The 17,071-nt window shown below is 48.2% G+C and overlaps 1 long non-coding RNA gene across 2 annotated transcripts; it reads right to left on the reverse strand.

Moving 5' to 3' along the window:
* Nucleotides 1-6,875: 6,875 nt before the first annotated feature.
* Nucleotides 6,876-12,046, reverse strand: LOC119965635. 2 transcript variants are annotated; one of them, XR_005460581.1, is made up of 2 exons: nt 11,731-12,046; nt 6,876-7,618 (listed from the first exon to the last, which is right to left on the reverse strand). It is a non-coding gene; the product is annotated as an uncharacterized LOC119965635 (long non-coding RNA). The 2 variants fall into 2 exon arrangements; XR_005460580.1 differs by having other exon boundaries at nt 11,457-12,046.
* Between the last annotated feature and the right edge of the window lie 5,025 nt (nt 12,047-17,071).

Raw genomic sequence — 17,071 nt, forward strand, 5'->3', positions numbered from 1 at the left:
TGCAGCCGCCCTGGTGGGGGACGGGGGGGATCGGGCACCGAGGGGGGCCTTATGAGCAGCCGGGGCACAGATTGGGCCGGTCCGATGCAGAGGTGCTCACAGGGACTACATTACGGAGCTCACTCCGTGGTCTGAGTCTGCCATGGCGCTCGGCGGGGCCGCTGGAAGTCCCCGTCGTGCGCATGCGCGAAACCGGAAGTGCAGGGGCCCATATCCACAGCCGAAGCTGTGTGAAGTTCTTCGGGTCCCTGCTAGCCCCCTGAAGGTAAGTGAATCAGCTGGCATTTGTTCCAGGAAACTCGAGAGTGCAGCGCCTGCATTCTTACACCGGCATGGAGACATAACCCCATTTTGGGAGAATCCAGCCCACTGTCGGTATTGTTCTCGGGCGGCATTCTCCCCTACCCGGCGTGACGGAGGGTGCCGGAGTAGGGGAGTGGCGCCAACCACTCAGGGGTCGCGCCTCCCCAAAGGTGGGGAATTCTCCCCACCTTTGGGGGCCAGCCCCGCGCCGGAGCGGTTGCCACCAGAAGACCGGCGCAAAAAACCGGCGCCCCCGGCAGCAGGGCTGGCCGAAAGGCTTTCGCCGGTCCGCGCATGCGCCGGCAGTGACGTCAGCGGCAGCGTCACTGCCGGCGCATGCCCGATGTGGGGTTCTCTTCCGCCTCTGCCATGGCGGCCGTGGAAGAACATAGTGCAGCCAGGGCACTGGCCCAGAGTCTGAGCGGGGGGCCTCGATCGTGGGCCAGGCCACTGTGGGGGCACCCCCCGGGGTTCGATCACCCCCCCGCCCCCCCCCCCCCCCCCCCCCCCCCGGACCCCGGGGCCCGCTCGCGCCGCTGATCCCGCCGTTCCAGAGGTGGTTTAAACCTCGGCGGCAGGAGAGGCCTCCCAGTGGCGGGACTTCGGCCCATCCGGGCCGGAGAATCACCGCAGGGGCCTCTCCGATCGGAGTGGCGAGATTCCGCCGCCGCCACTTCCCGGGTGGTGGAGAATCTCTGCCACGGCGGGGGCGGGATTTTAGGCGGCCCCAGGCGATTCTCCGACGCTGCGAGGGGTTGGAGAATTTCGCCCCTCATTTGTTACTTTTGTCCTGTGCACGAATGGATTGTGTGTACAATTTCCACCTGCATGTCTTTCCGCCCGACCCTCACACATATTTCTGATGCATTCTACTATTACATAAACTCTGTGCCGGGTGCATGAAGTAACAAAACTTTTTTTAAAAATTTAGTGTACCCAATTATCTTTTCCAATTAAGGGGCAATTTAACATGGCCACTCCGCCTACCTTGCACATCTTTGGGTTGTGGGGGTAAAACCCACGCAGACACGGGGAGAATGTGCAAACTCCACACGGACAGTGACCCAGGGCTGGGATTCGAACCCAGGTCCTCAGCGCCATAGGCAGCAATGCTAACCACTGTGCCACCGTGCTGCCCTGAAGTAACAAAACTTAACCATCTTTCTTTGCATGTATTCTGACATTGATTAGGAGTGCCATTCAACAGTAAAAAAGAGTTTGCACTACGTTCACGTGCATAATTGCAGCGAGCCAAAGCAGCCCTGCGGTTGGACAAATGTGGGACCGATTTTTTTCCTTAAATTCCATTTGCAATGTTTGGGGTAACTAACTAATTATTCACTTCCCCCACGAGCATTTTAATTCCATTCATTCTCTTACAATCCGGTTCAAACCTTTCTCAGTTCTCTGAAGAATTGACTTTAAAATGTGGTCATGCATGAGCTATTTCCCAGTGATTTCCAAAGCAGAAGTTTCACGCTGAATGTTTGAGCGAGCGCTTATTTTGTCGCTTTGCAGGTGTGTGTGTGTGTGTGTTTAAATCTGGAGAGTGACAACATAAGGGATCCACTGCACAAAGTGACAGCATTGAGGAGGCAGTTGTGGTCAGGCGGAACAGCAACAGCGCTGAGCAACAGTTAGGGAGTGAGTGCCAAATATAAAGCTAGATTCCTTCATTGTGCAGTGACGTGGATCCCATTTCCATTCACATCTGACAGCTTTATTTCATAATCATGTTGGCAGCTGTTTTGGAATTTTCCTCACATGGTTTTACACTGTCAGAAGAAGTCGAGTATAACATAACACTTACCTGGAATTGGTTGAAGAATGTAAAGCCAGAATGTGGGTATACACAGAAGGCGAATTGGGCCAGTTTTGAATTTTTGAAAGAGAATTAAAAAGAGAACCGTAGAACTCCTACAGTGCAGAAGGAGGCCTTTCGGCCCAGCGGGTCTGCACCAACCCTCTGAAAGAGCACCTTATCTCAGCTCGCTCCCTGCCCTGTCCCCTTTACCAAATCTAACCTGCTGTCTTGGGACAAATCTACTGTCTTGGGACAGTAAGGGGCAATTTTTAGCATGGCCAATCTACTGAATCTGCATATTTTTGGAATATATTCTTGAAAATGAGAGATTTGCAGAGGCACGGAGAAGAGCAAGGAAGTGGTATTAATTAAATATACCTTTTCAAGAATAGAGCAGACATGAAGGGTCAAAAGGCCTCCATTTGTGCAGTATGATTCGAAGCTGGAGGAAACGAAGGGGGGTTATTTATAAGAGGTTGGTCCGGATTTCTAACACTTTCGGCATCATTCCAGACGGTGGTAGCTATTTCAGTTCTGAAGTATCTTAAGTCGCAATTTCTGGAAGTATTTTAACATTGTGAATGGAAGTACCCAACTACTTATATATCTTATCAAATTATTTATTTTCCTTTTAATTACTAGGCAGAAAGCTGCATTGGACACCACCTTATGATTGGCACAATAATAGTGGCCAACACATTTTGTGTGACTTTAAAAGTTTTGTTTTTAGGTAACAGATGTTATAAGAAAAGTGATGGCAGTCCTGGGTTCAGTACTGACTCCAATAGTTGTACAACTATCTCAATGTCAGACCAGATTTCATGCATTTCTATATTCTGATTTCTATATTCTGAATGAAGCTTAGTCCTCATGTCTTTGGAAGGTGACCTTTTTATTACACCAGCGACAAAGAAAAGGAAACCCCCTCTGGACTCTACAACAAACTGATTCCACGGTTTAAACACTTTTAATATTAGTTTAAGTTTACACTAAACACTTGACTTTCACCAGTTATCAGGTCTATGTGTCTCTAGCTTTGTGATAATCAACGGGGCAGCGGCAATATGACTATTTAAACCAAAAAAATGCAAAATCATATATTGATTGAATCTCTATATATTACCCTGGATTTCAGAATGCATATAGCCCCCAACATTAATATTGAAAAACCTTCTGTTTTTTAAGTCACGGACAAAGATATGCAGTGTTTTAGATGTTATGTCTTCTTTTCCCTCCTCCGCTTACACTTTGCCCCGTTACCCAAAGTGAACCAGAGTTGACTGGTGGTAACTGGTCCTATTCTGATGATTATTAGTTTATTATTGAAGTTTGTGAGTTAATAGGTGCAGTGAGCTATTGCTGTAAATGACTGGATCAATTACAGATGAATGATAAGGCTTTTATTATGGTAGTTGAGATACTGTAATGTGTTTGTGAATAATGTTATGGTCATTTAATGAGTCACTTTACAGCTCCACGGATTGTCCGGTGATGCTGAATGTTGCACTTCTGTACCAGACACCTATAAATAGTCCAGTGACACATAGCTAAGTGCTTCATTAAAAGCAAGTTGGGAAAGGCCTAGGAGCAGTTTGGAGAACAAGAGTTGTCTGCTGCCTTCCTACACAAGACAGAGTATATGGCGAGGAAGAAAGACATAAAAATATGGAGAGAGAATGAACAGATTAAATAAATACTTATTGGCACTTTCTAACTGAACAAATAATCATTGCAATCAGTGTTGGAAATGTATTTAACTTACTTCAGATTTTCAGCCCATATGTGTGGGAAAGTACTTCCAGATCAGCTAAGAGTAGAGTTCTCTCCATGCTGCTCCAATAATAATTGCCTAACTCCAGACATGTACACTTTACCGCACTATTGTGAATATTCCTATTTTCAATATCAGTCATCCCTCTGGCATCTGTAAGATTGGCAGTTTGTACCATATTCTCGTGCCAATGCTGCCCAAAATTCCATCTTGTGAACACGATGGGCGGGATTTTTCGATCGGACCCAACCCGAGGCTGGAAATTCTCGCCCAAGGCCAACAGCCCTTTAAATGGTCCGCCAGGTTTTCCGTCCCGCCCATGCCAATTTCTGCGGCAGATGGAACTGGAAAGTCCACCCACGTCAGGGTCATTTACTCATCACTATAAAGGCAATCATCTGGTGTTCTATATTGGCGTACACTGGTTAGTACTGGGCTAAGAAATTGTATAATTACATTTATTGAGCAGAGGTGATTTCCATCTCATCAATTTGTGCTTGATTTAAGTCTCAGCTCTAGAGGTGAACGGACAATGTACAGCCCCACATTTTTATTCCACACTCACCCATACCCCAAGTTAAAACCAAAACCACCTAAAACAAATAAAGGGGTTTATTTGACTGGGTGAGGCATTGTTCTCAGTAGCACTGATTGTCATGGTTTCATGATTAAAATTATATTGGCCACGATCGTACAGGCTCGTCGCACCTGACTCAGTGAGACAACAAGGCCAATAAATCTTGTGCAAGGTTTATTGGGGGATTCACGACGTATGGGACACCTCGTGAGATCCAACAAGGTCTCACGAGGCATTGCGCTCTGGATCTCACCCTCAAGGTAGCGAGTCCCACTACCAGGCTGGCAGTGCTAAGATTCCCAGGTGGAAGATTGACCATGCACGGATCGGGCCCAGGTGTGCCCTGTCCTTATGAGGGGGAGTGAGGGGGGAGCTCAAGGACCCCCTTCTCGGTCGTTTGGAGCTGGGGGGGGGGGGGTCCGGAGGCCGTGTTGGGGGTCCACAGATCGGAAGCCATTTTAAAATGGTGCCCCAATCTCTTCCTGTGCAGGAAATGAAGGTAAGTGGGACCTCCCAGTGTTGCGAGTTATGCAAACACATCCCACTCTGTTGTACAAGATCTAGAAATGTTTTACATGAAATAGACCATTGGAATATATTCTAAATACTTGGTCTAGAAGCCTGACCTCAGCCAACCTGAAAGCAAGTTGTGGGGAATTTCAGCCACATTGTTGGACACAGAAGAACAGAAGAATGCTTGAACAGAAAAGGTAATTTAGCATCAAACCAGCCTCTTCTGCAAGTCATGTGCAATCTGTCCAATCATTGACTCTCCTGACCAATTGCTTTCCTGGGTACCTTCAAAGTTATCTCTGATGAAATCATGCCCTTTATCAGATACCATTGACTGATATAGTCCAATGACATCATCTTATTCTTACCAAGGGAATCTTAGGGGGAAAGTATTTTAGCAGACACCACAGATCCTAAGACTTTCACTCTTACTCATAATAAAGATTTTTTTACTGCGACATATTTAATTGTTTATCACTTCAATATTCATATTCATATCACTTGTCATAAATTTAAAGAAACCTCATAATAGATAATAAAAATTAGAAAACTGTATTAAATTGTGTTTATATTTCCTGTCAGTTCTTGCTGTTACAAATTTGATCTTAGAACATAGAACAGTACAGCACAGAACAGGCCCTTCGGCCCTCGATGTTGTGCTGAGCAATAATCACCCTACTCAAGACAACGTATCCACCCTATACCAGTAACCCAACAACCCCCCCCCCATTAACCTTATTTTTTAGGACACTAAGGGCAATTTAGCATGGCCAATCCACCTAACCCGCACATCTTTGGACTGTGGGAGGAAACCGGAGCACCCGGAGGAAACCCACGCACACACGGGGAGGATGTGCAAACTCCGCACAGACAGTGACCCAGCCGGGAATCGAACCTGGGACCCTGGAGCTGTGAAGCATTTATGCTAACCACCATGCTACCGTGCTGCCCATCTTGTGTCAGAACCTTATAAATTCCAAAACCTTCCTGTCTTGGACTAATGCAGAACACCAAAATTCTGCAGTTAAAATGGTAGCAACTTGAGACAGGAGGGGGAGAATTTGCAGCAGTGATGGGATGACACCTTCAGTGGCGAAACTCCACATTGGGAAGGGAAAGGAAGAGCTGCAGATATTATGAAGAATAAAAAAGACACTTGTAGGTCTAAAATCATTCTTTTGGGTGTGGAACACATTCACAACTCCCTTGACTGTGGTCTCTGATGTTATGCAAATCCATCAAGACTATTTTACTGTTGGAACGACACCCCACCATCTGTTATTCTCTGTATAATGTATACAGGGTGTGCTGCAAAATGCAACAAAACTCAATCCAATACAAGGTAGCTCAAATAAAATAGGACAAAAGTACTGGCTAAAAATAGTTTATAGTGTTTGAAGGGGGGATGACCCATTTGGGCTTCAGATAACGCTGATAACCCACCTGAGCTTTGCTCTCATGTTTTGTGATGTCATTTGAACCCCTCTGGCTTCTAACACACTCCATGCTATGTGTTATTCTCTGTATTGTAACCTGCTGTGAACCATGTGGCAGGATTCTCAATGTGATAAACTCACAATCGTTCCTGGTTATCAATCAGTGCTACTTCCAGCTCCACTTTTAACTGCATTGTTTTCATTCTATTGACACTGTAATGTACTTTATTGTAAAAGCAATAATAGATAATAGGCCATGGGTAAAAGGCTGTGATTTCATCTTGCGGTTCAGACACTGCTCATAACCCAGGCTAGCAATTAGAACATGCAGCTTATGAAGTTCCTCGAACCTCCTAATTGTAATAACAGTCCTTAATAATCACTCCAGCTAACAGTCTTTGTGGACCTGAAGATTTTACAGAACACTGAAGCATTTTCTACTGGTTGCTAAATAACTTACACGATTGGGTACAAGATTGGAGTTTATTTGAAACGATGGGTTCCACTGGCTGGTATCCTAGTTACAGAGAATGAAGCTGTAGGCTCCTTTAAATAACACCTCCGTTTGGTGTGAGTGACATTGCCCTTAGCAGCAGGAATGTACTCGTCTGCAAAGTGCCCTGGGCTGTCTTCATAAGCAGTTACACAACCCCCATTCTCAGTTCTTTATTAAACCTACTTGATGCCTTTTTCTGGGTGACAGCCAATGTCAGTCAGATGGTAGTTTTCTACAGTCTGATGGTTTTCTAACAGTCTATCATCCTTCTCGTTTTGCTTTTGTCCCTGTCCAAATAATTCTTTTTTAAAATATCCATTTTTGAAGCTTCATTTGTTTCTGAGGGTGAATTTAAAATTGAACATTTGGATATCAGATTCTCTCGTTATATTTTATTTTCATTCCATTTTGTTTTGTATATTTCTGTCCAAGGCAAAATGTAGCAATTTCTGTCAGTTTTTTCCCCTCTAATTTTCCCCTTTTGTTTCTTCTGTGGTTCCATGGGCAGCACCTGTCCTCTACAACATTGGCCAAGTGGCCCAGACATAGGCCAGAATAGTTTAACTTGCCGCCATCTGAAGGGTGCCGACTCTGACTGTCCCGCAGCCATTTCACGCTTGACGTCTGAGTGTTGATTGGTTGCAGATGGGACTTCCAGCCCTCACACGGGAGGATGTTCTGCCTCAGAGAGCTGCCGGCCAACCTGATTGGAGAGGAGCTGCAGTGGGAAGAAAAGGAAGTGTTTCAACATGCCAGAGCCTAAGTCCCGGGACCAGACGGCAAGGTAAATTCTGTGGCTCACAGGGCAGGGAGGACATGGAAGTGGTGGCAGGGTTGGTAAGTGGGTTACGGGGGAGAGCTTGGGGATGGAATGGAAGTCCAAAGGCAACAACATCTTAAGAAGGGGGTGTCCAAAAGTCAGAAGAAAGCTTCTGTTTTAGACAGCCCCCCATCACCCCTTCCCACCAGAGATATAATAATAATCTTTATTGTCAAAAGTCGGCTTACATTAACACTGCAATGAAGTTACTGTGAAAAGCCCCTAGTCGCCACATTCCACTACACAGAGGGAGAATTCAGAATGTCTAAATTACTTGAGAGCACGGGCGGGATTCTCCCCTACCCGGCAGGGCAGGGGGTTCTGACGGGGTGGAGTGGCGTGAACCACTCTGGCTCGGGACGCCCCAAAGGTGCGGAATCCTCCGCACCTTCAGGAGCTAGGCCCGCCCCGCGGAGTGGTTTGCGCCCCGCTGGCCTGCGGGAAAGGAGCCTGACGCCATGCCAACTGGTACCGAAGGGCCTCCGCCGGCTGGCACGGGTTGGTGCATGCGCGGGAGCATGCGCAGAAGGCTTTGTTTCCGCACCGGGAATGGCGGACCGGTACAGCCTCCAATGCAGAAGGATAGAGTGCCCCCATGACACAGGCCCGCCCGCGGATCGGTGGGCCCCGATCACGGGCCAGGCCACCGTGGGGGCACCTCCCGGGGCCAGATCCCCCCACGCCCCCCCAAGAACCCCGGAGCCTGCCCGTGCCGCCAGGTCCCGCCAATAAGGGACCTACTCCAATGTCTGCCGGTGGGACTGGCAAAAGACGGGCGGGACTTCGACCCATCGTGGGCTGGAGAATTCGGGCAGCCCCGGCACCAATTGAGTCGCGCCGGACCCCGCCATTCTCCGAGGCGGGCGGCGCGACTCACGCCGGGCCGTTTTTTGGGCGGCCGGAGAATTAGGAGGACGACGGGGGTGGGAATCACGCCGACCCTCGGAGGAGGGAGATTGTCCGACCCGGTGGAGGGAGACATGCAGACACTGGGAGAACATGCAGACAGTGACCCAGCCGGGAATCAAACCTAGGACCCTGCCGCTGTGAAGCCGCAGTGCTAACCACTGTCCTATCGTGCTGCGCCGTCTAAGATCTAAGATTGTTCATTTGTGTGCTTCCCCCACACCAGGGAAATTCTCCTGCTAGCCAAAAAATTGTGACTGTGTGGAAAAAAGCCCTTAGATAGTCAATAATTAACCACTTATAGGCCTCAATTGGGGCAAGGGTGGATCTGAGGCTTTGCCTGTCACAATGCAAAATGGCTGTGTGGTCGGAGTCGGTGAAAACCCAGAGGGAATCCCATTCCTTTAATTACACACTCCTTCCTCAGCCCCCTTCACAACCAACCACTAAAAGCCTGTCGGTGGGTGAGCGTGAAATTCAGGCCATAGACTAGGAAGGCTATTTAACCACAATGACTTCACAACCTAACCTAAAGTCTGCATGCACTTCCCAGCCTGAGCCCGGAAGTTGATTTTCTACCTCACCAGCTAGGAGGCATTGATGCAATGTTAAGGCATCCAACTAAAATTAGTATAGACTCGAGATGAAATCATCTCTGTTACTTTCAGCTTCATTTCTAGATGGTACATTTTGTCATTGCACCACGTGAGCAGTCTCGAAATGGAGCTGCTCAACTGTACCGTCAATCCCTCCCTGAGTGCACTCTGCTAGTATTTGCTGGGGACTTTTTGAAAGATGCCAACACCAGTCAAAAATAAATTTAGTGGAAATGATTTTTTTGGTTGTGATTGCTGTTTATAAAAGTTTCTTCGGAAAGGACTTTTAATACTAAAGTGATCACATTATGCACGTTGCATTCTATATATAGATCAATGTTTCAATGTGATGCTTTCTGACTAACCCACACAGTTCCATTTGACAAACGGGCCCTAACGGTTTACATTTCTTGCCTGCACTTGAGCTGCTTGTAAACAGTCTGACTGCTCAGCTTTAGGGTAACTGAAAGAATATGTGCAACAGTCTAAAGGGAAACTGGGGGGCGGGGGAGGGGGGAGGGCGTGTTGTGTAGGGGCTTTCCTACCTACAGAAAACCTGCATTAAAATCAAAGGCACTTCAAAATTAAAAATAGACAATATTCACCCAAGTATCATTCATTTCTCCTCGAACGGAAATCTGACAAACTGACACACTTCACATGACAAAAGTGGATTTGACATCCCACTACAGCAGCAGCAACTTGCTTTTATATAAGACCTTCAAAGTAGTGAAACATTCTAACGTATCTCATAGGAGCGATCACCAGACAAAGAGCTTGGAATAATTCAAAGGCTTGACAAACTTTTTCATGTTTTCAGGAGTTCAATTGTATCTTTACCCATGATTTCATAACTACAGATTATGGGCGCGATTTAACGCGTTAGTCCCATTTTGGGCACCTATAGAAGGCGATTTCTCGATGCCTGCAGCACTGAGAAAGACCCTGCTATCTATCGTGACACTGAGGTTTTTTTGCATGAGGCCCCATGAGGCCACATTTACCTAATTTTTAAATACTACCCTGATCCTTCGACTCTCCCGCTCTGCCCCTCCACCATGGCCTCCAGACCCCTTCACTGCCCCAAATTACCTTGAGCTACCCCCTCACCCTACATCTTAAGGGCAGGGTACCTATGGATCTAATCCCTGGCACAAGCAACCTGGCACTTGGGCACCTTGGCACTGCCAGCCTCACACCCTGGCAGTCTCCTGACAGCTGGGTAGTGCCACTTACGCTGGGTGCCCAGGTGGCAGAGTCGAGATGCCAGGCTGGATGTGCCAAAGTGTCTGGGTGCCAGAGGGAGTGCCAGAGTACCACCCTGCCCAGAGCCTGACCCTCCATGGGCCTCCCATGGCCTGGGATACACCTCACCGGTGCCGTTACACCTGGTCCATGTTTGTGTGGACCAGTGCGAAACAGCGTCCTGGCGGGGTCTCCCAGACAATGGTGTTATTTCCCAGGCCCCGGGAGAGTCCAGGGTAGACGTATTTAAATGCGCCTAATGGCTCACTTAAATATGTTAATCTGGATCTCCGTCCAGCGAGAGTGAGATCCAGATCACGATGTCTTGTGAGATCTCGTTAGATATCGCAAGGCATTCTGAGCCTTGCAAATCTCGCGAGCTGCCTCTCACGGGATTTAATGGCCTTGTCACGTCACCAAGTCGGGCTTGACAAGGCCATTAGATCGCGCCCTTATGACTATTGAGCCATGTAAAAAAAAAACACACACCGTTCATTTATAGGCATTCAATCAATATCCAGTAGAGAAGATTGGTGCCAGTATTAGAGATTCATCCCTGGGTTACACCTTGATGCTTCAGGATTGCTGGCTTTCAAAAATTGATTCGATGGCAAATGGTGCGAGCACATTCTACTTTGTTACTGATATTGTGAGAAATATGATTAATAAATGCCTTGCTGTATATTAGGGTGCCTCGTGGCACTACTCTCAATCCTTAGCCTAAACTCAAACGTACAACAACCAGACAGGGATATAAAACTGCAAGGCAGTCAGTTATAACTAAAGTCAGCCAGCATGTGGCAACCATCTCAGACATTCCAGTTATTATTGTAGTTTAATTATGCCGCACTGCTTATTGCAAGATGTTTAACTAATTTGGAGAGGAAAGCTTTGTGATGATTCACTCGGCCCATCCTTGTCATTCATCACCAAGTAAGTTTGTACCAATTTGCAGCAATTATTATTCAATCAAAATCATGCCTACTCACCAAAACGTTCACTGAATCTAAACATCCTAATCTGCAAGGTAGTTATTTGAGGTTTATCAGGGTGATATGGACTAAGTACGCAAATAAGGAGCAGAAGTGATCCATACGCCCCTCAAGCTTGCTCTGCCATACAATAAGATCATGGCTGATCTTCTCCCCCAATTCTATTCTCTATCCAAACTTTGTTTGGCCACCGCCTATTACATTTCAGCAAAATAGACCTGAATACAAACGGCACCAAGTTCTGTTTCGACACTTTGCAAAACTTGAATACCCATCAGTTCACATGCAGCATTGGATAGCAGCTGGACATCCTTGTGCAGTCTTCATGCAATCCTTTTGCTTCCATCTCTCACTCCCGTTTATCTTCTTCATTCCTTCCTTCCAGGTTCCTCACCGCTAAAAGTCACAAATCAGGTGGTGTACAGCTTCAGCAGTCCCTGCAAACAGCAGGCTCCAGTTCTCAAGTGTCCTTACATAATCACCAGCAATTCAAAATCCAGCCACGACCTTCTGGAAAATGGAGTCAAATTACATTTTCTTTCCCTGTGGATGCTAATTCTAATTTAAGTGCTGGTTTCTTTTCCAGTGGCTCTATAAAAAGCTCCTGTTTGTCTCATGCAAGTGCTCTTGTGGTAAGGTGATACCACTACTATATTTACATCTCTTCCACATTTAGACAAAGGCTATTTTTAATTGGTTTCTATTTGCAGGAACCGTCTACGTCACTTAGGGTCCACGTGCACTTCAGACATTATAAGCAGGCTATTTTGATTTACTATGTTCATCAGCCAAGGGGAGGACCTGCTTCTGAGACAGAGTGCATGAACTACACAACACTAAACTTTGAAAACTCAACAGGCCACAGCCATTAGCCAGCAATGCTTTCCAGTTTTTTTTCTGATTTGCCCAGTGTAAGTAGTTCTCCCCGCTTTGCTGTAGTTTCTGGCGTGTTGACAGTTCCTCATTTCCACTTTATGTGGGGTAAAGTTGTTTCCTGGAAAGGCTGAGTCTGTGTAATCTGCATAAATTCTTTAGACCCTTCACAGTGAACTGAAGCATTACAACCTCACCAGCCTCATTGCTGAAAATCACCCCCCCTCTCATCAAACATCACTCACAATCCAATCACTGTTAATGAGTCAGTTCCTCTTTCAGCACTTCTTCCAGTGGCACTTATCTGATTGTCCATTTCCGTCACAATGCTGTAACTCTTTCCAGTTCAGATCGGCCTTTGTTCCTATTTCTCTTCATATTTTATTTTACATTTTTCAAAGTTTAATTTTTTTGAAACCCCACTGCGACATAATCCATTACCCGCTCAGAAGAAGGACGAGGTGACTTGCTCCTAAGCCCATTTTGTAGACCACTGGTCTAAACGTAGGGTAGACTCTTTTCCCTCCTCCAATCACTGTGGAAAAGGGCCTGCTCTCTGCTAAGAATTCTCCCTTTACCTTTGTTCCAGATCAGGAGCTGATGGAGCAGGCAATACCTGGGTCCTATCGTTCTTACTGCTTTGACAGCTTGGTGCAATAATGCCCTGTGCCACTGCGCCACCCACTGTTTAAACAGCTTTAGTAGTCACCTTGGAGTATAAAACCTAAAAGCTCCCATTTGCATGTCTTCAGCCATGTTTATGGAGGTGGCTAAGGTTTCTCATGGTGCCCATGATTAAAGTAAAACTTAATTTCTCAGAAATCCCTGTAGGCTCACGAGCCAATTAAAAAATGACCGATATTGAATAAATTCGGAGATAGGTGTAGCATAAACATGGCAGTAAACACAAGAAGAGTTGAGGATGAAAGAGTACTATTTGGCGCAGCAAATCCTCCCACATTTCACCACATTAACCTTTCATAGAATTGCTAGAAGGAGGCCATTAAGCCCATCGAGTTAGCACCAACACTCTGAAAGAGCACCCGACCTGAGCCCACTCCCCTGCCCTATCCCTGGAACCCCATAGCCCTTCTATCATGACATCTAATTGTATTGTGGATAACCGAATGCTTTTCCCTCCATGACCTTAATTGGGTGAAGCAGTTTCAACTGATCTAAATTTACTTTGCCATTGATCTCCACTGGCCCTGATTGTTTGATGTATTGTGAGGTAAATAAGCGGTGTTTATTATTTCATATCATTCATGAAGGACCTCAATAAAAGGGTTATTTCTAGATTGTAAAGACTAATGATTTTGTGCACTTGTTTCCCGCCCATAAAAGGTCCAGTTCGGGGGCTGTTAGCAGAGCCATTGGGTTGAGTTTCACTTCCGAGGTGGGAAACATGGGCTGGGACTGTTTCCAGGTCTCGATTCCAATCCCCGAAGAGGGGGACAGTCAAACTTTGGTATTTCAACCAGGGCTCCCCTTTAGTTGGCATGAAGACAGGTTCCCAATCCAAATAATAAAGGTAGTGTGCGAGCTCCCAAAATTGGATGGTCAATTAGTGGCCATTAAACAGTAAGCAACTGACAGACTGCATCAATATAAAGGTGACCTCTCATCAACTTTTTTTAAAAATCAAAAAAAGAAATAGAAAAAGCAGCCAGGGGGTCGGGGGGTGGGGCTGCGGTGGCGGTGGTTGGGGTCAGAGAGGGGAGGGGATGATGGTCAGGGTGGCTTTTTGTTGAACCCAAACCCAGGCAGGCAAAGAGAGCCTGGTGGGGCTGGACCTGAGCCTGCCTCCCATAAAATTGTCAGTGCTGGGAACGGGGTCAGGAAACCATGACCCAGTCAGCCCGCCAGTACCTTTGGGCCCTGTCCATCTCAGGTCCTGACCTTGGTGGAGCCCATTAGATTCGTGCTCTGCCAGTCTATGTAGATTCTGCCGCAATCCAATTTTCAGTCCTAAGCTTCTCTGAACGATTTTGATCCCTGATGAAAACTGAACTGTTATAACCTGCCTGGGACTCATCCAGCTGGGGATGATTGTTTCCCAGTGCAGATTAGGCTGTCAGTTAACCAGCACTAGTGTAACAGGTCAGCTGCTGTAGCAGCTGGCAGACAGGAGTGAGGACCCTGAGATGTGTAACTGGGAAATACCGCTGTTATGCTGAATAAATGTCTTTCATAGGAACTCTTTGGACTCCCCTTTGCTGTTTACTTCATTGGCAGCCTGGATTAATTGGATGTTGGCCGCCTTCCCTGAAATTTGTTTTAAAAGAGTGTGGACTGAGGTACGCACTTTTGTTATTGCGAGGCCTTCTTTTTGGAACCTGGGACGGGATTCTCCGACACCCCCCCCCCCCCCCCCCCCCCCCCCCCGGCCGGGTCGGAGAATCGCTGGGGGGGGGGGGCATGAATCCCGCCCCCGCCGGCTGCCAAGTTCTCCAGCGCCGGAGAATTGGCGGGGGCAGGAATTGCGCCATGCCGGTCGGCGGCCGCTGGCAGTGGCCCCCCGCGGCAATTCTCCAGCCCATGATGGGCCGAAGTCCCGCCCGATCTATGCAGTTTGCACCGACGTAAATTGGAGTTGGTCCCTTCCCAGCGAGACCTGGCGGCGCTGGCGGGCTCCGGGGTCCTCGCGGTGGCCTGGCCCCCGATCCACGGCGGGCCTGTGCCGCGGGGGCACTCTATTCCTCGGTGGTGGCCATGTAAACCTCAGCGATGGCCGGCGCGAAGATGAACCAACCCCCCCCGAGCATACGCGGGGATGATGTCAGCAGCCGCTGACTCTCCCGCGCCGGCCGGCGGAGTCCCTTCGGCCCCGGCTGGCACGGCGCCAAAGGCCTTCCACGCCGGGTGGTGGGGTGCAAACCACTCCGGCACCGGCCTAGCCCCTGAAGGTGCGGAGGATTGCTGGGGTATTGGGCCATATGTAATGTTCAGCGGGGTGTACACCAGTCCGTCCTGGACGCCGGTTCACGCCACCCCGTCCCGCCAGGACCCCCCGCCCTGCCGGGTATGAGAGAATACCACCCCTGTATTGAAATGGCAGGTGAGTGCTGGGCTAAGGATTGATGTTGGCTTGTTCAGCGTGTGTGCTGGGAGAGTTCATGTCTGCTGGTAGTACTGGAGGGGATGTCATCAGGGTGACTTCTGGTGATGGTCGCACAATGTTTTTGTTCGTTTTCCATTTGTGGCCTTTTCGCGATGTTAGCTTGCATTGGCAGCATAGTTTACTGGGAAGTCCCCATTGGAGTCGGACTGTGTTGGACTGTCATTAGGGTCTGTGAGTGTGGTGTTGGTTTTTGAAAGACTGCTCCATGATGGTTGGGACTATGAGATGAACTACAGCAGTACTTTACATGGCTATTGATGTTGCTGCATAGCTGCAGGTTTTGTGCCGGGTGTGAGGACCCTATATTTTTCTTTTGTGTGATGTGCCTGATTGAATTGGTACTGTATAAATCTAGGGTGACAGCTCTCCCTGGGCGTTTGGTGGGTGCAATTAATTCCCCTTTTTCTCTGTACACTGAGGTGTGTGTTTTGGGGGTATATGGGGTGCAGTTTTGGGTGTTGTCTGATGATCAACCCCACCCCCCTCCCCCACCCACCATCTTGAGGCTAAATATTACGTGGTGTTGGTAAGGGCCAATAGATCAGAGGCTATGGTTCGCACTGTCCCCAGGTTCAGATGTTAGCGGCCTCGCCCTTTGTGTGATTAGTGGGGGTGTTGGGCCAGATGTAATGTTCAGCGGGGTGTACACCAGTCCGTCCTGTACCCTGCTTTTGAGGTGCCTTTAAGGGCCCAAAACACTTTTTGTTCTTGGCATCTGGCTATTGCAGTTTTGTCCTTTGTTCCCCTCAATTTCATTTTTGCCCTCTCCTCCATGGCCATTTTTGTAAGTTTTTGGACTTGATGGCCGGGGGGGGGAGGTTACAACCTGCATGGGTCTCCTCCAACTGGGAGTGATTATTCCCTCGTGCTGATTGGGGTGTGTGATTAGCCAGCTTTAGTATTGATGCGACCATCAATTCACGCGAAACACAGAGTAGAAATAAACTGTGGCTTTAATCGACTAGAACAGTGCCTGCCTGCGACTGGTCTGCTACCGAGAGCCGCCTACAGGGCTACTGCTCTTTATACCAGGGGCGGAGCCCACAAAGGCACCAACATGATACATCACAGGTAATAACTTACAATGGTCCATAGGTGGAGCCCACATGCGTGATACAGTGTGATACAGTGACATACATGGTGAATGGTTAACGCAATACGTTCACCACATTCACCCCCTGTTAAAAAAATTGAAGTCCGGCGGGGGTGAAGGGTTCACAATTTCAGCCTGTCCGGCGCCTGGATCGTGCGCTGTGATCGCCGAAGCTCTGGTATCGCAGCTGGCCCGTGCGGGCATGGGTAGTGAAGTCGCCGGTGCGGGCACAGACGCGGACTCCAGGAGCGTGTCTTCTGGAGCTTCGTTCCTGTGGGTCGTGAAGGGGGAATGGAGGGTGGGAGGGGGTGCGGGTGCCATGTAAGGGCGGGGGCGTTGGTCAGCGTAGATTGGGTGGGGTAAGTTGGGGTGGCGGTGGTAGTGGAACCTGTGGGTGCCAGGTCCCGGAGGGAAACCATATCCTGTCGGCCGTCGGGGTGTTCTCTGTATGCGTACTGGGGGTTGGTGTGAAGGAGCTGGACCTTCTCGACCAGGGGGTCGGACTTATGGCTCCTGACGTGTTTT

The sequence above is a fragment of the Scyliorhinus canicula genome, chromosome 5 (genome assembly GCF_902713615.1).
Source record: "Scyliorhinus canicula chromosome 5, sScyCan1.1, whole genome shotgun sequence".
Taxonomy (NCBI): Eukaryota; Metazoa; Chordata; class Chondrichthyes; order Carcharhiniformes; family Scyliorhinidae; genus Scyliorhinus; species Scyliorhinus canicula.